The sequence below is a fragment of the Aotus nancymaae genome, unplaced genomic scaffold, assembly GCF_030222135.1.
Source record: "Aotus nancymaae isolate 86718 unplaced genomic scaffold, 86718_ANA_hifiasm-v0.15.2.pri h1tg000021l, whole genome shotgun sequence".
Taxonomy (NCBI): Eukaryota; Metazoa; Chordata; class Mammalia; order Primates; family Aotidae; genus Aotus; species Aotus nancymaae.
The window spans coordinates 19,054,896-19,078,259 of NW_026988433.1; the positions used below are offsets into that span (position 1 = coordinate 19,054,896).

Sequence of the window (23,364 nt, forward strand, 5' to 3'; positions counted from 1 at the left end):
GTGCTCTTGGTCAATAGCTTCTCATTCCATATGTTCATGTTGTACTGACCACGTGAAGGTGGTGCAAACAGGACACATTGTCGGATTTCAGGTAGGGTTCTTCACCTTGGTCACCTCCAGCCATTCCTGCCAGAAAGACTCTTGGAGAAAGTCTATACCAGCCTTAGCCAACACATGTATCATTTTCATAATATTCTAATCTAAAATGCAGGATAACCTATAAATAAGACCCACAACCTTCTCACTGTTTCCGGTTCCTTCTGAGTTGACTTTGGTGAAATGCCTTGGTAAGAATCCCATGAAGGTAATAGGTTGCCTTCATATCCTGTGTAGAGGTACATGCCAGGGTCCCACAGCTGGGGAGGCTAAGATTGCAACTTGAACAACTTACCTTTGTCATGGTGGTTCTTCCTGCTTTGGTTACTCCATGGCATAAACATTTGAGATACATAATGGCATCAACCTTACCGAGTGCTTAACATGATTGTTATGACTTTCTAATTATATAATTCAGTCTATACTTTTACTGAAACTCTCAAGCTCCTTTCCAATTCTGGGCATAGACTCAGGGCCTTATGGCCAAGGAGAAAGAATCTGACTTCCTCTGACTTCGTGCTGTAGAATGAATTTTTGGCCAAAGGACAGCAGCTATTAAATGTGTTCAAGGAGATCATAGTAAGATGAATGCATCTACTAAAACCTGTTTTCTTCATAGTTTTTTTTGTATGGATCAGCTGGGGATTTAACCTTGATTTCCAAAGCTAAACCAGCTTCAGAGTCTGTTGGCATTGTTTGATCTTTCTGTTCTAGGATCTATTGCTGTCCTATGACCATTAGGAGGTGAGGTGGTGACCACATCAAAATCTCAGCCTCCATCCTGAGAATGGTCACTGAAAGGCAGACCTTCAAAATCCAGGTGGGCTGATCACCTCCATGAGACTAGGTATGAAAGGGCCATAGCCTTCTGTCTCCAATGTGTATCTGGGTGATTCTATAACCTGGAAGTCATGTACGTGACCGGGTTCTACACCAGCAAACACATCTTGGTGACTTCAACGTAGTCTATACTATGGGGAATTCCCAAGTTTGTTATGGTTCTCATGTAGAAGGTCACCTGGTATAAGGCTGGGGTTTCTTGCCTGGCTAAGATCCAATTGACATCATTTAAACATTCCAATTTTCTTCACTTTCTGGTCTTACTCATCTGGGTAAGCTGACGTAAAGGCCAGAAATGACTTTCATCTGTATTTCTAGGGGTATGTTACAGACATGTCTGTCTGCCAGACAGTCTAGAATGATGACTTTTGCTGGGCCTGCTGGTATCTTGGGTCACTTGGGCACTCTCAAATATGGTGATAACTTGCCCTCAACACTTCCAGGGCTTCATCTCTATGGCTGGTACAGATCTGTTCTCACTGGGCTTCAACAACCTCTTTCTTCACTGTCCTTGACCTCCATCCTTGGAGGACTTGGCTTGTGAGCCAAAGTCCTGTGTGCACCCAACCAATCAAGGCACTTCAGGTGAGTGATGGGATAGAAGGTCCATGTGACCTGTAGGAATCCAATGTGGAATGAGAATTCTAATAAGAGGGGAGAAAGTCTGTTGTGAGTTCTCCTCTGGAAAGGGGAACACTGTCATTCCCACTGGGTTACACCAATCAGAAAATGACCCAATAGTGAATGTTACTGAAGTCACCATCCTTGGTTTATCTCAACTACCCCATGTATATACAGACCCTCCCTGCCCCATGATTAGCAGGTGCTCTAATGGAAACTTCCTTTTGAAGTAATGTGTTGCTCTAATGGAAACTTTCTATTAAAACACATAAGGCATTCAGAATTTTGATCAATATAACCTTTTCATATGGAAAGGAAAATTCAGTTGTGACAATGACCATACCACATGGCATGTCCCTCTAGACAGGATATTATATTAGTCTGTTTTCACATTGCTGATAAAGATGTATCCGAGATTGAGTAATCTATAAAGAGGCTTAATGGACTCAGTTCCACATGGCTGAGGAAGCCTTACAATCATGGTGGAAGGCAAAGGAGAAGCAAAGGCATGTCTTACATGAAAGGCAAGAGATTGAGAGCCAAATGAAGGGGGGAAAGCCCCTTATAAAACCAGAAGATCTTATGAGAACTCACTGTCTTGAACAGTATATGGGAAATTAATGCTAGGATTCAAATATCTCTACTTGGTTCCACTTTTGAAGCATGGTGTTATAATTCAAGGTGAGATTTGGGTGGGGATGCGGCCAAACCCTATCAAATACCATACAAAAGTACCCAATGCCATCTGGAAGTATGAAGATGTACCCAGGCATATTCCACATGGTGCTGTATAAGCCCCCTGCCCCAAGTATGCTCCCAAAAGTCTCAATCTTTCACTAGCTTATTCAAGGAAATTCCCCATCATACATCATTCTGAAATAAACAACTTGTATGCATGCTCCTGAACAGCCACACTGAGTTCTGCTTTCTCGTGGCAGTGAAAAGCTCATGGGGAACCTTATCCCATGAAACTGGCAAAAATTTCTTAAATCCACTTAAGTCTCTGAAATGGCCCTAAGGTCATACAGTAAGAATTAATCTAAAACTTAAGAACTTGGTTCAAATACCACAAACTCAAGACCTACACATGCTTTACAGCTCGACTCAGTGTGAGAAAATAAACTCCAGCATGAGACAGCCAAAAGCAAGGGACTCCTTCGTACCCACCCAGCTCCCATTTGGAGGGCTATTTCTCAGGGAGGGGCAGAACATAAGGACTTCTTGTCCTGCTTCTAGCCTACCTGTTTGAGGCTAATCCCATGTGTGTGGCTGGAAGATAGAGCTCTTGTCTTCTATCCAGCTCCCATTTATGGAATAGAGGCTCTGTCTTGAGCTAGGTGTGGAGAATACTAGGACTCACAAGGCAGGGGTTTCATGCTGAGAGGAAAGCTGAGGAAACCTGGGGTTGCTCTTCCCCTTTCACCAAGCTCTCCTAAAAATAGGGGTGTCTAAGCTTTGTTATCCCTAGCAACAGTCATGGCTCACATTTCTTTTTAGTGTGGAGAGGAATAGGACAGAACTCCAAATCTTTGCTCGAAAGAACTGACTTCATATGCAGTGGTGTGAAGTTCAGGCCAAAGAGCACTCCCAAGCACTGGAGGCTACGGGAAAAGGTGCATTAGACACTAATAGCTTCATTGGAGATGCAGGCTAACCTAGACGGCTAGCTCTGAGAAAAACCAGAAGGCAGCTAGTGGAGGCCTTCTTGGGGTATGAACTCACTTCAAACATAGGTAACTAGAAAACGGATCAGTCTCACTTGAAGCAAGGTGGGTTAGGTACTTGGTTAAGTTTTGAATAAACCCAACCAGTTACATCTCCAAGGGATATCTACTACACAACAGACCATCTTGATTCAGATTAAGAACTCAGAAGGGATAGAATAGCTGAGGCTGCTGCTGTAGGATTTCTGGTCTTGTTCCCTTGCTTAAACCTATGCTTATCAAGCCTTTGGAGTAAAGGTTTTGGCTCAACCCCTAGAAGCCAGTAGGTAGAGACCATAAGTTCTTATTGTAAGATTTCCAGAGGCATTGCTAAACTGTTTACCATTCCAGCTTTCCTGGATGTATCTTACTCATCTCTTACAAAGGTACAAAGGGTAAACTTTGGAAACACATTTGTCTTCACAGTCCCCACTAAATCTATTTCTGTTGCTGCTCAAATAAGAGCTGGTATAAACCTAAATGCCTGCGTTTCATGATGAAGTGGACTGGTTGGCCATGGAAGCTTTGGGATTAGAGAAACTTGACACTAAGGAAGAACAGCTTTGTTTTCTGATGGTCTTAGAACCTCCTAGAAAAGGAGATCAAGGATGCTATCCTGTTAGTTTACATATCTTAGTCGATTATTCTGATGTACCAACTTAGATTCCTGGAGATCAGTAAGGGGATTACTCTGGAATGAAAGAAGCAGGGAAATGATGGAATGTTCCCTTCTCTGAAGATAAACTTCTCCTGTGGGACCTGTAAGAACAGCTAGCACAAGCCCTGATTTCTTCTAGTCCTTCCAAATTTATGGTAGTGCAGTTGCTATCTAATGCCTTTGTGGTTACCAGGCCACAGAAAAATCAACTTAGAGCTGATTTAGCATGAAATGGACTAGCTTCATGATCTGATGATAGGAGCATTACAGTAAAATTAGAAGCACTCAACAGGCTTCTTTCATTGTCTCTCAAGAAATAATTGAAGTAGCAACTTGGAATGTAAGATGGTAATAGTGGTCTATTAAGAAAGCTACTTTCTATTTCAATTGGGTACCCTTCTCGTTTATTAAATTAAGTGTACCTGGACTTGTTTCTGAGCCCAGAACAAAGTCTGAAGCTTGTGGCTAGTGCCAGGTTTTCAGCAGTTGATGGGAAGGGTCCAGTTTCTCACTTCATGGTCACTAACTCCATCTGCATGACAGCTTGGGCTCCTCTGTAGATCTCCCACATCAAAAGGCCCTCATCACTAAAGGTGAATATCGCCTGTGAACTTACCTTTCTCCATATGTTCTGGCAATCAGTCCCATGTGGAGGATGTAGTACAGATAGCATTTCCTCTTGAGTGGTGTCATATCCAAGCACTTCTAAGGTGTTGAAGGTAGGACCTTAATATCTATGCTAGCCCCTTCCATGCTTGTCACATTCTTATGACTAATCCAGAATGTGCAATAATTCAAGACGACTAGCCTGGACTTCTCAGTTACTGGTGGTTCTTGTGCAAGTTCAAGACTTCTTGGCAACACTCCTCATGGGGGTAGTGGGTGTTTAAGACATCATCTAGAGGCACACATCAGAAGCCCCGGTATTGATGAGGCGGAGGTTGATAACATAGTTGAACCTCTATCCATTGGAAAGCTGGCCTTTTCCTGTGATTATGTCTGGGAGGAATCTTGATCCTATGGCTTACCTAGTATTTTACCTATTCTCTATAATACTGAAGTTACTTTTCAGTGACATTGACTTAACTGGACTTAGATATTATAATCTTCAAAAAGGGTAGAAGTCCTTAATCCTAGCCAAACATGGCTTCGGGAAAGATTCCCCTTGCTGGGGAACATCAAGGGAAATTAACGAACAGAAGGTACATAAAACTTTGTCCCGTGTTTGGAAACTGGCAGTTAGCACTTAGGATGCTTTTCAGAATGGTTCAGTTTGAGTCATCTTGAAACCCAGTCATTCTCAGTTTAACTGTCAAAGTAATTCAACCGATAGCAATTTAAACTCCAATTATATCTGGTTGCTCCAGATACTTTAAAAGAACTTCAAGTGGATCATTAGATTTCATGTCTTTTTGTGGTAATGACAGCTCTATTTCACTAATAAAAGAATGAGTTTACAGCAGGTAGAATTTAGTGCTAGAATTTAAAGAGCAAGCACAACAGCTTCTGGTCCTTGCATTTTGTTCTTCAGCTGGTTCTATTTCACAAGTCTGTCTTTCCTAGCAAGTCTTGACTTGTTCTGAGGAAGCAAGCTAGTTCTATAACCTGTTTGGAACACCAGGCTGCTTTTGGCATCCAGTGTCCCCCTACTCCTAAGGCAGGGCATAGGTTTACATGACCTGGGGCTCCATGTTTAGCAGAATGAGGCCAATCTTTGGTTGCCACGTCCTCCAAGCAACTAGGGTCCTGTATTAGTCATAGACTGTCTATAGGGCAGAACTCCAAATCCTTCCTTGAAAGAACTGACTTCATATGCAGTGGGGTGAAGTTCAGGCCTAAAGGACACTCACAAGCACTGTGGAGGCTATGGGAAAAGGTACATTAGACACTGATAGCTTCATTGGACATAGATTCTCTATCAAGCCTCAAAACTCAACGTACGACTTGGGCAGCTTCAGGCTTTCCTGAGAAAGCTCTTTAGGAGCACAACAGCCACTCTCCCCATAACCAGTTTATGTGCTGCTGCTCCCGCACTTGCAGCCTCAGAGTTCTATCTTTTGTTCATCCCCAGCAGACTGGGATCGTTCAAAGTGATGCCTCTTCAGAGGTGCTGGGATGACAGCTTTTCTTTCCATTTTATCTTCCCTGGTAACTTTCTTGGTCATTGTTTTCTGTCCTCTGGACAGAAACTTGACACTAAGGAAGACAAGAATAAATCCTTATTCTTGTTCCTCCCCTTGTTTTCCCCAAGGGGCTTCTGCTGGACCTCAGTCACATAAGAGTTAGCAGTTCATTCCTCATCTAAGCATCTCATCCAGCTTCCATATCACTGGATCCAGTTCAGCAGTTTTTAGTTGAAATCGCCTCATCTTGCTTGTCCATATGTAGATCCTGGATGCCCATGAGTTACTTTATCTCCTGTTAAGAGGAACTTGAGACACATGAGTTTAACTGAACAAGGAATGATGTGCAAACTGGGCAGCCTCCTCAACCAGAGAAGGTTCAGAGCAACTGGTGCTGCTGTGTGGTCAAAGACTGAAGATGATGGGAGTGAGGCACAAAACAGACTGTTACAACTTGGCGTTTACCTTATTCCAACTGTTTGAACAGTTGGCTACCTCTGACCAAGTCTGTGATTGATACCAAGAGTAAGTTACAGCCTATTTACATGTCCACTTAAGTTACAGCCCATAATGCACAGAGAAACTTCTAGGTTGAACTTAAAACATAAGGAGGCAGCTCCAGGCTAAATAGCTGTACCATGCAGGAGCGCACTCAACTTACTGCTTGGCCTCTTTGGCCAGAATCAGCTTTTCATCCTCAAAGTTGCTTTAAATAGCTTCTGCGTTTGACTAGCCTGCATACCAAGTTCCTATTGCCAGAATTGCGGGGTCTTTCATACCTCCATCATGTGTTGTGCTCATGCTTGATGTACTGTGCCTTGTCCTGGTGTACCTGGTGGGGGTGCAATTTCAGCTTAGTCTTTAGAGATATTCAATTGCTGAGCAATCTTAGCCTGATGCTTGAGCAATTCTAAACTGGTTCTCAGATGAGAGGTGACTTGACACTGGCGGGAAGGTTGGGGCGGGGGCACATGAACATGGATATCTGTCTTGGGGAGGATGGGGTTCCAGTTGACATTTCCTTGGGCATCCTTTGGGTGCTATTGTTCCTTGGTTAAGTCATCCCTCACATTAGAATCTACCTGCATGTGCAGAATGAGTTTCAGGCTTCATTGGACAGGCCCCTTGATGGTATCAACACTGTCCTGAGTTGTAGCTTTCCCCTCCTGTTGAGTAGGGGTATGCTTGTCACTGCCATGGGACCACTTGTGCCAGAAATCTAACAGTAAATGTCAAAGTGACCAACTTTATTGGTGTCAACTTGCCTGATACTCAGTGTTGAGCACAAGAGCCTCCAATTGGCCTATGGATAAACTCTTAGCCAAAATGAAAACAAAAGCATTCAGATTTGCTCAAGGTGAGATTTTAGGTAGAATAAGTTCTGCAACTCCCTAGAAATTTCTCCTCGAACCAAGGAATGACACTGCTGTCTACAGTCCCCTAGAGTGTTTACCTTTCCTGTAGTCTCTGAACCTATGTAGACCAGAACTGCCCTGGCCTTTCAGGGAACCTGGAAGTCGTGTTTAAACTTAAGTCCTCAGACATGTCAAACTAGACAGTAGCTCTAACTTTCAAATGCTCACATCCAGCAATTACCATTCATGGCTAGTCTTGTTTCATCTGTGCTCCCACCTACTTTGCCTGAGTCATCTGAAGCCAATGTTAGCCCTCAACCTACTCAATATCTCTAAAGGATTTTTAACCATCATGTAATACCTCAATACCTAAAAACGAGCATAACCAGCTTCTTTGACACTAGATTTAACTCATCAGTTTCCAAACTTCAAATTCTAAGTGTCATACATGTCTTGACTTGATTTGAATCCTGATTCAACAACCTTAAAACATAGTTGGTTGCTGTCTTTCTTCCTCATGCTGCCTTATCTAGTAAGTTGCTATGTCTTAAACTTCAGGTTTTTTCTTCCCATCACATACTTCTGAAAAAGATAGCTGGTCGTCTCAGACTTGTCCCATTTTGTATATCTTTGATTGCATGCCCATGCTATCATTTAAATTTCTTCTACTTAAAAACTTCTGATCTACACTTGCAGAATAAGCGTATCTTTCTCCTTAACTTTCCTTCTGAGTGTCTTTGTCCTGGGTTCTGGAGCCAGAGCTACTATGGGGATATCAAGTCAGAACACAGAGAAGGTAAAGTTGGTTATTCTGTGTCTGTGGCAGTGAGCACTAGGCTTAGCATCAGGGCCCATCAATCACTGGGGCCAACTCTGAACAGATTTGACCTTGAAGATGCTGCAGTGGCAACTGAATCTGGTTGTAGCCTCACCAGAGTGCCCTTGTGGCTACTTATATGAGGTTCCTTCTCTATGGAGTCTTATCACTAAATCTTATTTCTGAACTTCAACAGCACAAACACTGTCCTTAGTTTAGGGAGTGAGGGACTGCATGTGGGTATCTTCTACAGAAATATCTCTCCCTTGATGCTGGATTGGTCTGGTTGATAGGTTTTGGGTAAGCCAATAACTATCTCTGTGAGACCTGTATCATGTAACACAGGCCATCTTGAGTCAAATACTGACTTAACCTCTAAGTTAAGTCAAATACTGACTTAACCACTACTATAGGACTTCAGTACTTTTGCCTTTTCTTGAAGGCAATGTCTGCAGACCTTTGGACTGAAGGGTTCATGAGAAACTTGAGTTAAACCAAGAGCCCTTGCTGTGTGTTAAGCATTTCTAGAGGCATTGCTGAATGACTCGCTCTTAAGTTGCTTCCTGAATGACTTTCATGTCCATCTCTAACATGGTGGATTACTTCAAGGAAATATGGTGGCAATATCTACATCTGCCTGTCTGTTGATCTCGATGCAGCTGACACCATCTCTTAAAACACCTTGTTGACTCATGGGGAGGCAGACTGGTTGGCTATGGAGATTATGGAACTGGAAACCTAACACCTGGAGCATCCTGTCTTATGGTCCTAGAGCTACATGAAAGGAGACAGAACTATTCTTTTAGCTTAAATATCTTAAAGGTCCAATTTCCCTGAAGGTCTTGGTGTAAATTCCTAAACACAAATTAGGGTTGATCCTATAGAAGGATACAAGGAAATTTTGGAATGTCCACTTGGCCCAGTGATGGAGGATGGCAAAAGTCTAAAACTGTGTGGGCCACATCTTATTTTTTATTATACTTTAATTTCTGGGATACATGCACAAATCTTGCAGAAGTGTTACATAGGTATACACATGCCATGATGGTTTGCTGCCTCCATCCCCTCATCCCCTACATTAGGTATTTCTCCCAATGTTATCCCTCCCCAATCTCTCCACCACTCCCATCCCTCCCCTAGACCCCCAGCCCCCAACAGACTCCATTGTGTGATGTTCCCTTCCCAACACCCACCTATGAGTGAGAACATGTGGTGTTTGGTTTTCTGTTGTGTCAGTTTGCTGAGAAGGATGGCTTCCAGATTCAACCATGTCCCTACAAAGGACATGAACTCATCCATGATGACTGCACAGTAGTCCATGGTATATATAGGCCACATTTCTTTATCTAGCATTGATGGGCATTAGGGTTGGATCCAGGTGTTTGCTATCATAAACAGTGCCACAATCAACATACATGTGCATGTGTCTTCATAATAGAATAATTTATAATCCTTTGGGTGTATATCAAGTAATGGGATTGCTGGGTCAAATGGTATTTCTATTTCTAGATCTGTGAGGAATTGCCACACTGTCTTCCACAATGGTTGAACTAATTTACACTCCCACCAAGTGTAAAGGTGTTCCTATTTCTCCACATCCTCTCCAGCATCTGTTATCTCCAGATTTTTTAAAGATTGCCATTCTAACTGGCAGGTGGTATCCCAGTGTAGTTTTGATTTGCATTTCTCTAATGACCAGTGACAATGAGCATTTTTTCATGTTTGGCTGAATAAATGTCTTTTGAAAAGTCTTCATATTCTTCAGCCACTTTTTGATGGGGTTTTTTTCTTGTAAATTCTTTGTAGATTCTGGATATTAGCCCTTTGTCAGAAGGCAAAAATTTCTGCCTATTCTGTTGGTTACCAGATCACTCTAATTGTTTCTTTAGCTGTGCAAAAGCTCTTAAGTTTAATTAGATTCCGTCTGTCTATTGTGGCTGTTGTTGCCATTGCTTTTGGTGTTTTGGTCATGAAGTCCTTTCCTATGCCTATGTCCTGAATGGTATTGCCTAAGTTTTCTTCTAGGTTTTTTATGGTATTAGGTCTTTAAGTCCTTAATCCATCTGGAGTTAATTTTAGTGTAAGATGCAAGGAAGGGGTCCAGTTTCTGCTTTCTGCACATGGCTAGCCAGTTTTCCCAACACGATTTATTAAACAGGGAATCCTTTCCCCATTGCTTGTTTTTGTCAGGTTTGTCAAAGATCAGATGGTTGTAGATGTGTGGCATTACTTCCAAGGCCTCTTTTCTGTTCCATTGGTCTATATCTGTTGGTACCAGTACCATGCTGTTTTGGTTACTGTAGCCTTATACCATAGTTTGAAGTCAGGTAGGGTGAGGCCTCCAGCTTTGTTCTTTTTGCTTAGGATTGTCTTGGCTATGTGGGCTGTTTTTTGGTTCCATATGAATTTTAAGGTGTTTTTTTCCAGTTCTGTGAAGATCAATGGTAGCTTGATGGGGAATAGTGTTGGATCTATAAATTACTTTGGTCAGTATGGCCATTTTCACCATATTGATTCTTCCTAACCATGGGCATGGAATGTTTTTCCATCTGTGTCCTTGACCAGTGGTTTGTAGATCCCCTCGAAGAGGTCCTTCACATCCTTTGTTGTATTCCTAGGTGTTCTCTTTGTAGCAATTGTGAATGGGAGTTCACTCTTGATTTGAGTCTTTGTCTGTTACTGGTGTATAGGAATGCATGTGACTTTTGCACATTGATTTTTGTATCCTGAGACTTTGCTGAAGTTGCTTAAGGGGATTTGGGGCTGAGACAATGGGTTCTTCTAAATATACAATCATGTAGTCTTCAAATAGAGACAATCTGACTTCTTTTCCTAATTGAATGCCCTTTCTTTTTCTTGCCTGATTGTTCTGGCTAGAACTTCCAATACTATGTTGAACAGGAATGGTGAGAGGGCACCCTTGTCTAGTGCCTGTTTTCAAAGGGAATGCTTCCAGATTTTGCCTATTCAGTATGATATTGGCTGTGGGTTTGTCATAAATAGCTTTTGTTATTTTGAGATACATTCCATCCATACCTAGTTTGAGAGTTTTTAGCATAAAGGGCTACCTAATTTATTGAGAGTTAGCATAAAGGGCTGTCGAATTTTGTTGAAGGCCTTCTTGCATCTATTGAGATAATCATTTGGTTTTTGTCTTTGGTTCTGTTTATGTGATGGATTACATTTATAGATTTGCATATGTTGAACCAGCCTTGCATCCCTGGGATGAAGCCTACTTGATCATGATGGATAAGCTTTTGCATGTGCTACTGCACTTGCTTTGCCAGTATTTTGTTAAAGATTTTTGCATTGATGTTCATGAATATTAGCCTGTAATTTTCTTTTTTAGTTGTCTCTGCCTGATTTTGTTATCAGGATAATGTTGGTCTCATAAAATGAGTTAGGGAGGATTTCCTTCTTTTTGTATTGTTTGGAATCATTTCAGAAGGAATGGTATTGGCTCCTCTTTGTACATCTGGTAGAATTCAGCTGTGAACCCGTCTGGACCTGGACTTTTTTTGGTTAGTGGGCTGTTAATTGCTGCCTCAACTTTAGACCTTTTTATTGGTCTATTCAGGGATTTAACGTCTTCGTAGCTTAGTCTTGGGAGGGTGTAAGTATTCAGAAATTTATTCATTTAAGATTTACTGGTTTATGTGCCTAGAGGTGTTTATAGTATTCTGATGGTAGTTTGTATTTGGAATCAGTGATATCCCCTTTATCATTTTTTATTGCATCTGTTAGATTATTCTGGATAGAGGTCTATTTTATTGATCATTTGAAAATCAATTTTTTTGATTATTTGAAAATGGAGGTCTATTTTCAAAACGGCTTCTGGATTTTTTTTTAAAGGTTTTTTGTCATTGTCTTTCAGTTCTGCTCTGATCTTAGTTATTTCTTGTCTTCTAGCTTTTGATTTGTTTGATCTTGCTTCTGTAGTTTAATTGTGAAGATAGGGTGTCAATTTTAGATCTTTCCTCACATCTCATGTGGGCATTTAGTGCTATAAATGTCCCTCTAGACACTGCTTTAAATGTGTCCCAGAGATTCTGGTACATTGTGTCTTCATTGTCATTGGTTTTGAAGAACACCTTTATTTCTGCCTTCATTTCATTATTTATCCAGTAGTCATTCAGTAGCAGGTTGAGTTTCCATGTAGTTTTGTAGTTTTGAGTGAGTTTCTTAATCCTGAGTTCTAACTTGATTGCACTGTGGTCTGAGAGACTGGTTATGATTTACGTTCTTTTGCATTTTCTGAGGAGTGACTTACTTCCCATTAGCCACATTTTGATTTCTTCTGTCCTTTGAAATACTTTGAGCTCCAGTCTGCTTACAGGATGCCTTTGGGGCTATACTTTCTAGCATGAGAATGCAGTTCACATACTGGATAAAGTAGAATATATTCCCTGATGTGGTTAGAAATCTTGCAATAAAATTAAAAGCACACTTTAAGAAACCTAAGTAGCATCCTAGAAAGTACTGTGCCGATAGAAGGGCTACTATCCCTTGCTTTATTTCAGGTCCGCTTTAATAACCAGCACCACCAGAAAATAACTAATACTTGTCAGTAACACGTTCAAGTTGACCAACTATTTCTAAACCTTTGTGTATACAAGTACAGGTGTCTTTTACACTACAGCCATGGGGCTCAGGTGACTGCAATAGATATGACAAGTGTCTATCCAGAATAAGCAGGGCACAGGAAACCCTAACATGGTAATGAAGGAATAGCAGACCCAAATAGCCAACCTTAAGGCCCACCTTTCTGATCCCCACTCATAAAGGAGATCCTTATTTCTAACCAGATTACTCACCTCAATCCTGGCTTTTCATAAGCAGGAAGGTTTTCTCTAGAAAAACATATAGCCACATGTTAATGACTTGTTTTTATACTTAAACACAACTCTTAATGGAAAAACCAGGCAATAAGATTCTCAAGAACAGGGATCAATCAGCTTATACTCTGAACTTTGCCTTCAGGCAAGGACATTATGATAGGACTTTATCCATGTTTCTGGCTCATAACTCCCATAGCCTTCACGCCAATGTTAAGGCATTTTAGACCTTAGATAGAAGCAGGCCTCAAAACAATCTTGTTCCCCTGCCTTTTCATTGCCTGTCTCTCCCAAGGTGGTAATCTTCCCCTGCCTTCCTGTCTTGGAGCTAGCCATAAAAGAAATCCTCAGACCTATATTGTCTGATTTGCAGATCACAAGGTCCTGTCTGAGAGGGCGTCCTGCCCCACACTTTGGAGGAAGGAATACTACAGAGGCAGGGAAGAATTGGAAGAATTCAGACTTTCTGAGTTTCCCTACTCAGGTAATCTTTATCCAATCACATTGCTACGTGGTTGTCAGTCACACCCATCTCATGATGTTGCCGTAAAAGGCCCAAGAGGACCAGGTTTGGGGAGCTTCTGGACAGCTGAACATGTGGAGTTCCCTGGAAGGTGGCCCAGGGAGGACATGGCAGCTCCATACCTCTTCTCTCATACTTATCCTATGTAATCCTATGTGTGTCTGTTTCCCTTGTAATATTCTTCATAAAACGTAAGTTTCAGTTCTCCAAGCTGCCCTAGCAACTTCACTGAACCCAATTCATGGGGATCCCAGTTGAAGGCTAGTCAGGAGTTCTGAGGGCCCAGACTTGTGCCTGGCAGGAAGAGGGGGGCAGTAGTGGGACTGGGCTTTCAATCTGGATGTGATGCTATCTCCAGGTAGATGGTGTCAGAATTTAAACTGGAGGATACTCTGCTGATATCCACTGCAGGGCTACTTGTTGGAGAAACACCTACACACTTGGTTACAGACGTCGTCTTGAGATAAGTATTGAATGGAAGTGTTTTCCCCAACAGAGGCACTTAGACTCAAGCATGGGAAACACAGCAAGAGATCCCTTGTTTTCCTCAACCTCTAGCTCTCCTTTTCCCCTCAACAACTTTCTACTGAACAGAAAGTATGAACCCTTAAGAAATAGAACTTTTAAGATAAATCCTAAACTGAGTAAATCAGATCCTCCCCTTTCATCAACATCAAAGAAATATCCTCCAGATATAGTTGTCTGGATAGCTACATCTGTTGGGCAAACATACCTGATTCCATGGAAGCAGGGATCATTTTTCTCACCTCTGTCACTAATGAATTAGAAAGCTTCCGTGATTACAGGGAACAGGTGAACGTGAGATTAAAACATGTTCCCTCCATCCTGGCCAGCTAAAGCAGGAGTTAACAACTGGGTGTGAAAAATAGACCTTGATGTTCTACCTTTCACCTAACAGCAACTAGGACAATTGGGAGAGTTGAGAGTAAGATGAAGTAGGAAGACTTTGACAGATAGTCCACTTAGCCTTCAGAATTGGAAGGGCTCAATGCTGGCTTCACTGTCATGTGTAAATGAGGGCTTCAGTCACTGAAGAGCTCACAAATGTGACCTACAGATGGTCTTCAAACTCCAGGTCAATGGCCCAGAGAATAGGGAAGTGGCCCCATGGGTGACCATGCCAGCAGGGAAGTTAATGGAGGTTTTGTGAATCTGGTATTTGGCATCGTCCAGGACCACCTTGGGATCATAAACCTGAATCTGGCACTGATACCAGTGGCATAGTCTTTCAATGGCTGCCTCCATGTACTTCAACCTTCTCTTGCATGCCCTTGGTACTGAAGTTGGGATGATACCTGCACCATTCTAGTTACCAAGAATAAGCACCTTTCATCCTAATCTAGTGCTCCAAAGTCTTCACACAATGCAAGATGAAATGGATTACCCTGAGAGGATCTCACTATGTCAATTGTTCCACGTTTCTCTATCTAGTTCCCGCTGGGCTTTCATGACCTTGGCATGCATCCTTGCCCTGATGTCCATATATAAATAGACTTGATAGTGAGCCTCCATATTCCTGCTGCATGCGTCTATTTCTGCATCACAGCAAGATGGACCTTGGGGCCCGGGGAAGTCGTTGGAAGGCAACTTGAAGGGATGCCTATCTGCTTTGAAAAATACATTCCTGATCCATTACAAATCAGGGATGCTGGTTGTTCACCATGTTTTTATCTATATACAGGTGTGCCTTAAACTGATCTTTATATTTTTGGGGATATATTTACAGACTTCACAGAACAGCAGCTGGCTGAGGTCCTTGAAGTGTCCCAAAACAGTAGCATCGCTGAGCTGTAACTGTCAGAGGCTTCAGATTGAAAAGCACTAGAGCCATCAACTCCACTCACTCTACACACTTGGGCCTACTGTTCTGGGTGTGGACCTTACAGCATGATTCTCTTCTGATACCATCTAATCCAAACATACATGCCTTGGTCTTTCCCACTTAGTCCTTTTTGTCTTGCTGTAACAGGGTGTTTTAGACCGGATGACTCAGGACAGCTTTTTATACAGTTCTGGAGGCTAGGAAATCCAATACCAAGGAACCGGATTAAATTGTATGAGAGCTGATCTGATTCCAAGATGGTGCCTTGTTGTGTCCTCGGTGGGCAGAGCAAAAGAGTCAAATCTCATATAAAGCCCCACTCAGGGCCTGAGCCCTCATGGCTAAATTGCCTCTTAAAGGCTTCAGCTCGTGGTACTGTCTCAGACTTGTCTGTAAGTTTCAATACCCAAATCTTAAAGGGGGCATAAACCACAGCACCGACCCTGAAGCAGGAACATGTTATTTGACCCCTCTGTTCAAGTGGGAACTTGAAGTGACTGTGGTGGAAGGAGTTCTAGATGGCAACAGTGAGGAGAAGCAGCCTGGTATGCTCCTCAGTACTCCACTTCCCTCCCATCCTCAGCTCTTGAAGGGATACTACCTAATGAAGCAACACTTCCATGTCTCATCTAAGTGCCTTTCTCAAAAGCAGGGTTCATTTAGGCTCATTCCTGTGTCTAGAGCAGATAGGTAAAGACTAGGGCAGTACCTGCTCTTCCCTGATTGGTAGGAATGGTCTGGTCTTGTTACTACTTGGCCACCAGCTCTGAGACTGTAGAGGAAAGAACCTTGGTTGAATGTGTCCCAGCTGTTTCTTGGAGCTCCCATATTGAGTGTCATGTTCATTAAGAGACACAATAGACTCATGGGGGAAAGTCACCCTCCAGGTTGTATGAGGTTCGTGAGGAGGTGTTAGAGCGAGCGTGGCATCTGCTTGCAGGTGGGGGTCTCCACCTTGGTCCCTTCTAAGGCTTAGAGCCACATGTATGGATTGGAAAGTAGGATCTTAAAGGAGACTGATGAAATACTCCCTCCACATGGTTTTTCTAAGACTTAAGTTTTTGAAGAATCCAAAGTCATTTCAGCTTGACATACGAAATTGTCTCCTTGTTTTGAGCTTATCGAACACCTCTGTAGTACTCCTACCAGAGGGCCTCTCTAGAAGCAATGCATCAGATTGTTACAAGTTATGCCGAATGTGGTTAGGAGGAACACTTTGAAGCCAGCTATGCTCTCAGTGTTTATCTTCACGCACTTTTCTCGTAATTTTATTCACCTTTACCATTTTTTAAGCTGTCCTGGTTCCTTTTTAGAAGAGAATAACTTGGAAATGAGGATCTTAGTGCTAAATATCATAGAAAGTTATAACTCTTTGTTCAAAATGCGCCTGTCAATAGCAGAAAACCGTAAGTACACGAAATGCTAGTTCTTAGCTATGGTGAGGGAAACCTGCCTCAAGTCTTTCCAATCCCTTTAATCTTCAGTTCCAAGTATAACAAATATTGTTGGCTGATGGAAAAGAATCTGGCTGTCATTGTACTGAGAGAAGTCTTAGGACCTGGAGAAGATGCCAGCTCCAAGATAACCTTGTGGTTATCATGACAAGGGGACAAATTCCAGGAATATGGTCAGGTATTCCTTCTGTAGCCTCCTGGAATGGTCCAGGAATTTTCCAAGCATTCATTTAAGCTGAGTAATCCTGAGCAGAGGACTCCACCCTGCAGTGTTTTGGGTTCCAATTCCAGCCTGAAATGTCACCTAAAGTGATAAAGTAATAAGGCAAAAGAGCAAGCCATAATAACTCTGGCTATTACAAATCTGGATTATGAACACAGAGCAATTGTTCATTCCCAGCTAAACCTTCTTATGTCATGGTCTCTATAGCCTAGGTCTAGAACTAGGTCTGTTACTCAAACTTCATAGTTTATCCTGAGAACCATTCCTGTTGAAAGGATCGGGCTGAGAATGAGTCAGAATGCTTTATAATTCTGTGATGCCTCAAATTCACTGCCCAGTATGGTCAGAAGCACTTTCCTAAGTTTCTTTTTCCCTGCAGGGATAGGCTAAATAAAGCACATAACATTATCACTTCTCTCTTCCAGAATACAACTGTAGGTTCCTTCATTTGCTCAGGATCCAGTGTCTCCTTTGGGGGAGGGTCAATCCATCTAAAGTCTTACATTTGCCCACTTTTTCCTACCTTTCTGTTCTTGTTCACATGTGGTTTTGCTTGAACTTAGGTCTAGAAACTAGATTATCTTGACTCGGTCAGAGTTAACCACAGAATCAAAAACTAGTTCGTTCAAAATGTATGTAGCTCACTGCATCTGTTGCTTCAGTATTGGCCACTGGGCATCAGCTTCCCCAATCGGACCTCAAGGGAAATCCCTGAACTGGGCTAAGGAGAGCAGTCCTAAATAAATGCTTACTGTAGATCTGTTCTAGATGCTTCCCCTGCTCTTAAGCTATAAACTGGCTGGTATGAAAATCCCACCTCCTACATCTAGAAACTTAAGCTTTTAGGGCTTAGAATCTGGTAAGTGCCACATGATACATGTGGAAGAACCAGGGTTTGCACCTGAGTTCAGCTTCCAGGGCCCGTCTTCTACTCTTGACTGACAGTCTCTTGGCTAACAGGAATCTCGAATTCTACCAAAATCCAAGACTGAAACCCAAAGCAGTGGTCAGTCTCTTGGTGAGCCTGTAAGCTTCTTGGCAGGTCTATAGACAACAGGGTTACGTGAGGAAGGTGCCTCTGAGAACGGATTGTCTCTTACATTGCCAGTGGGAAACACATGCCCTGTATCTGCCTAGGCATTTGTCCTTTTCATTGGGAACAGATTGTAAAACCTGGGAACTTCGATTCCAGAAACTCCTCAGAGGCCTTCAGTGTGACCTCTTGAGAGAAAGTTGCCAATAACTTTTGATTAAAGTTGGTGTTGGCTCCATTCTGGAACAATTCAACTTATTGTGTCACTGTCCTTAGAATTTTGCTTTCTGTTTTTGTCTGGATCATAAAAGCAAAGGATGAGTCTTGCAAAACAAGAAAAAACTAGTCTCTAAAATGGTTTCTGAATTGAGGAAGACAGTACTTAAAAGAAGAGTTATTGACCATATAGACAGGGAGTCTGACCATATGGAGCTTTTGAGAAAGTTGGGATGTTGTCTGAGAACCCTTTGGAAGCCGCTGGAAACCAGGAACTTGTCTGGTATTGGAAGTCTCAGACTTGTGGGAACTCACGTTTAACAGCTCAGCTCTAAGAACAGTCAGACGTAAACACCATATGCTAGAGGATTTTTGCCCTTAATAGTCACTCGTAGCTGAGACCCAGCAAGAGGTTGGGATCCTCAGGCTGGTTTCAGAAGAGGGTTTCTTGGAGAACTGGACTCGAATCCAGACTTCCTTGAAATAGCAGGTAAATTTTCAAGGCATCCTCTTTTTACCTAATGAATGACTTTCTGGCACTTGAAGCCAGGAAATCCGCAGCAGGGTATTAACAGGCAAAGCCAACTGGCCCCCATGTGCTGTTCCCAACTGGGGCAGGGACTGGACAAGGCCACGTCTCAGCCCAACTTAATCTGGGCTCCATGCTGGGACTGCTGCTTCCCAAGAAGGGGAAAAGATCAAATTTTCAGTAGATGTCAACTTAGACTGAGTATCTACCTGGTCTTCACAATATTAAAGCTGTTCTGAAAGACTAGAACTGTTAAGGCCATCACTGTATCCAAATCAAGACCTGTCCATATTCTCACTGCAAATCCAGTAGAATCATGGAAGAACTATTACTCAAAAAATAAATGCTTACTATAGATCTGTTCTAGATGCTTCTCATGCTCTTAAGCTATAAAGTGGCTGGTATGAAAATCCCACTTCCTACATCTAGAAACTTAAGCTTTTAGGGCTTAGAATCTAGTGTCACATGATACATGTGGAAGAACTAGGATTTGCACCTGAGGTCAGCTGCCAAGACCTGTCTTCTACTCTTGACTCAGCTTCCCTTGACTAATAGGAATGTTGAAACCAGCAAGAAGTTTTCGTACTGAAATTACGTCCTAGCGACTGTAGGCCTACGCCCACGTATTTTCAGCAGCTGCAGAAAATTGTGATTCTGGGATTTTGTTTGTGGTATCCCTCCTAATGATAGGGGAAGGATTCTGGGATTTTGTTTGTGGTATCCCTCCTAATGATAGGGGAAGAGGGGGCAGAGAAATTATAGGTGGAAAAGGAGTGGGTCCCCAACAAACCCCACCCTCAAGCTGAAAGGCCTGAAACTACGGCCAGAAGTGAGAACTTCTATCCCCGTTTTCCAGCTTGAATGTTGCCTTTTCCCAAACTACCCATGGCCTGCCCTGCCCCCAATCCTGTGCCTGTAAAGATCCCAGACTTGGCTGGCAGAGAGAAGTAGCTGGACATCAGAGACTATGGCTGGACATCAGAAGTGGCTTGGCTTCAGAGGGATAGCTTGATGGTATAGCTTCAGAGAAGAATCCAGCCAGAGACGGCCAGACTCCAGGGGAAGATTACCAACCCGCCCCATCCCTTTTTCAGCTCCCCTTTTGGCCGAGAGCCACTTTCATTGGCAATAAAAATCCCCTGCATTTACCATCCTTCCTTCATGCAATCTCTTTTTTCCTGGATGTCAGATGAGCTCAGGAGCCATGAGTGTGGATACAAAAGGCTGTCATCCCTTTGCCTTCTCTGGCAGAGGGCAACTGCCTCATGTGAAAGAGTGGAGGGGCCCACTGAGCTGTTAAGACTTTCCACAGATGGCAGCGCTAAGAGCACTATAACAAGCCCCCTGGCTTTAAAGTCACAGGCACCCTACCTGGATGCTGCCGCGGAGCCTGCACAAAGTTAGCTCCTGCCAGTACTCAAAAGTGCTTGCTCTGGCTCTTGCACCCACTCACCTGCACTCTCCCTCCCATGAGGGGTGGAATGCAGTGGGTCTGAGTAAGTGGAGCTTGATCCTGCTGGCACTGAAGTGGCCCGTCAATTCCAGTGCTCCTGCACTCCAGTTCCCACCTTGTTCACTTGCGTGCTCCCTCCATCGAGGACTTGAGAGGGGCAGGCTGAGTAAACAAGGCACACCCCTGTCGTGAGTCCCACAAACAGGTCAGGGAAATACCCTGCTTCGATAACTGATCTAGGGATGAATGTCCTCATGGTCACTCTAAGCAATGGTAGACCCAGCCTTGAGTTCAAACTGCTGCTGAGAACTTAACACTCGGGGAGCACAATTTGATAGGCAAGACTCAATGGGTGAGAATCTTAGTAACTCGGCAAGATTGAGCCTTCATTTGGGAGTTGAACAGAAATCGGTGATTGAGTCAAAAACAGTCTCATTCAAAGCTTTCCATTATCACTTACCTTCAATCTTTAGTTTTAAGTCACTTCAACACAAACGACAGAAGTATACAACTGACAAAACCAAAAGCTATCACAACAGCTGGAACTGTGGCTGTATTTTGGCACCAAACTGCTTAAAGTTCCTGTGTCTCCGTAAGCCCGCAGTTCTTGGTGTCGTTCTTAGACCCATCTAACCTTGTCCAGATCATCTTCTCACAAACATCCTGACCTTGCCTACTGAGAATGTGTAGTCACTCCTTTTTGATAACTGTATATATAAAATCTTTATTGGAAAATTTCAAAAGTCACTTAAGCTGTCGATCCAGCAACACCCTTTGGGATCTGGGAGGACTGTGTTGCATTCTGCTTCAGACGAATCCAGTGGCGAGCTCTGCAGGGCGGGGGTTGTCTTACCTATGATTTCAGGGAGTGATGATCTAGTGCAATAGTCTCGAGCAAGACTTAGATGACCTGTGAGAGCTCTTAGAAACAAATTCGAGGGCAGCTGAACCTGCTTTGGGAAGATACCTAAGAACTGCTGCCCATCTTCCTCCAGGTGGCTCAATCTCCCAGGCAGTTCATGCCTGGTGTCCAGGGCCATGGTGAACATCTTGTATTGATCTTTAAAGGGTTCAGTTACTGCCTCAAAGGGCTGAGCATCTAGATTTGGTGGCTGAGGATGTCTGCCAGCTCCCACTACCTCTGGCTGAAGCCTGTGCTTCAGCCTTTTTTTTTTCCCCCTGTAGCTTCTGCTGCTCTGCCTTTGAACTAAGCAAGACTGTTCTCCATCTTTACAGTTAGCAGAGTCAAAAGTAACATTTGGGACTCTACTTCTATTACTTTGGAAAAACTTGGGCTCTGAGGGGCAACAATGACGTGGACTTGGTTTTGATATTCCTTTCTAACTGGTCTTACCACATTTGCCATGAATGGCAGAGCCAGGTCGGTGGAGTGGGGCTGGGTTGTGTCCTAGACTGCAGGTCATCCTTTCTGAACCCACTGCCATCTGCTCTGCTTTCCTGGAGCAGGTTGGATTTCCTCTCACCTTCAGATACCTTCCCACTCCATGGTACTTTAGTGTGGTGTGTTTCTTTTTAGGCAGTGTCTCTGTTGCCCAGGCTGGAATGCAGTGGTATGTTTGCTGCAGCCTCAACCTCCCAGGCTCAAGTGATTCTCACCTCAGCCTCTTGAGTAGCTGAGACTGCAGGCGTGCACATACCTATGCCTGGCTAACTTCAGATGGTCTTTAACATCAGGTGCAGGAGCCTTTTTCGTTCTTATGCTGCGAGTATCTAGACTCAATTACTCTTCAAATTTGTAATCTTCTCACTTTCACTTTGGTACCTCTAGGATCATTGGGACAAGCTGCAGAAGGCTTTTTACCAGTTCCCTGAGAAATGCAATTTTCTTCCTGCCACTCCAAGGCTGGACCTGACCCCTCACTTATGGGTTGGGCCATGTTGTAGAGCTGCAGAAGGAACAGCCATGGGCTAAATGGGTGCATCTCCCCACCCTAAGATGTCTTATAGAGAATACAGTGTAGAACTTCATTCAGCTCATCTGTTTTGAATTTCAGAGACAGCAGTCCTGGTCAGTGAATTCTTGTTCTAGATAAGTTCTTAGGAGTTGAGCATGAATCGGAGTTGGCCTGTAGATGAGAGGCTTGGAAAGAATGTTTTGACCCAAGATGACACCAGCCCTTCTTGAATGGGGCCTTCTGAGTGTTCATGTAGAAGACATAGACAAGACCTAGCTGTTCTTTTGCACCTGGACTCTATCAGCGCTATCAGCGGCATTCAAGGAAGGGCAGTCATGAGTTTTCATAAAGAACTCAGAGCTAGATGCTGTAACCTTTTCAACCATGAATAAGAAATCTCAACAGTTGAGTCCTCAAGTAGAGGTTTTTGTTCTGTGCTATCCTACAGAATCTCAGGAGTGGTCAATGTCTCTGGGACTTAGGTTGGAGCCATGTGGCATGTTATGCTCTGGTTGCCTAAAATAGATTTGGATGGACACTCTAATGCCTTCATGAGTACCAAAGTAATGAGACTACTGTGGACAAGAAAATATTAAAATGACTTCCCCCACCTAAAAACCACACCTTGAAATTGCCCAAGGTATGCCTTAGTGTTTCTTAGAAACAAATAGGCTGGATATGGTGGCTCATGCCTGTGATCGGTGCTTTAAGAGGTTGAGGTGAGAGGATCACTCAGGACCAGGAATTTGAGACCAGCCTGGGCAATGTAGTGAGACCCCATCTCTAAAACACAAACACATGTTCAAAAATATCAGCATAGGCCAGGTGCAGTGGCTCATGCACATAATCCCACCACTTTGGGAGGCCAAGCCAGATGGGTCTCTTTGGGATCGGGAGTTTGAGACCAGCCTGGCCAACATGGCAAAACCCATCTCTACTAAAAGTACAAAAATTAGCTGGGCTTGGTGGCACAAGTCTGTGATCTCAGCTGCTCATGAGGCTGAGGCAGGAGAATCACTTGAACCCGGGAGGCAGTTTCCAGTGATCCGAGATTGTGCCACTGCACTCCAGCCTGGGCAACAGAGGGAGACTGTTTTAAAAAAAAAAAAAAAAAAAGTGTAGACAC

At 43.2% G+C, this 23,364-nt stretch overlaps 1 long non-coding RNA gene across 1 annotated transcript in view; it reads right to left on the reverse strand.

Annotated features, from left to right (window-relative positions):
- Positions 1-1,833: 1,833 nt before the first annotated feature.
- LOC135276223 (uncharacterized) overlaps positions 1,834-23,364 on the reverse strand; it is a 37,495-nt gene continuing 15,964 nt past the window's right edge. Inside the window, exons 3-4 of the long non-coding RNA XR_010343771.1 lie at positions 13,028-13,116; positions 1,834-1,982 (exon numbers count right to left, since the gene is read on the reverse strand). This is a non-coding gene — a long non-coding RNA (uncharacterized LOC135276223). The remainder of the gene's footprint in view (positions 1,983-13,027; positions 13,117-23,364) is intronic.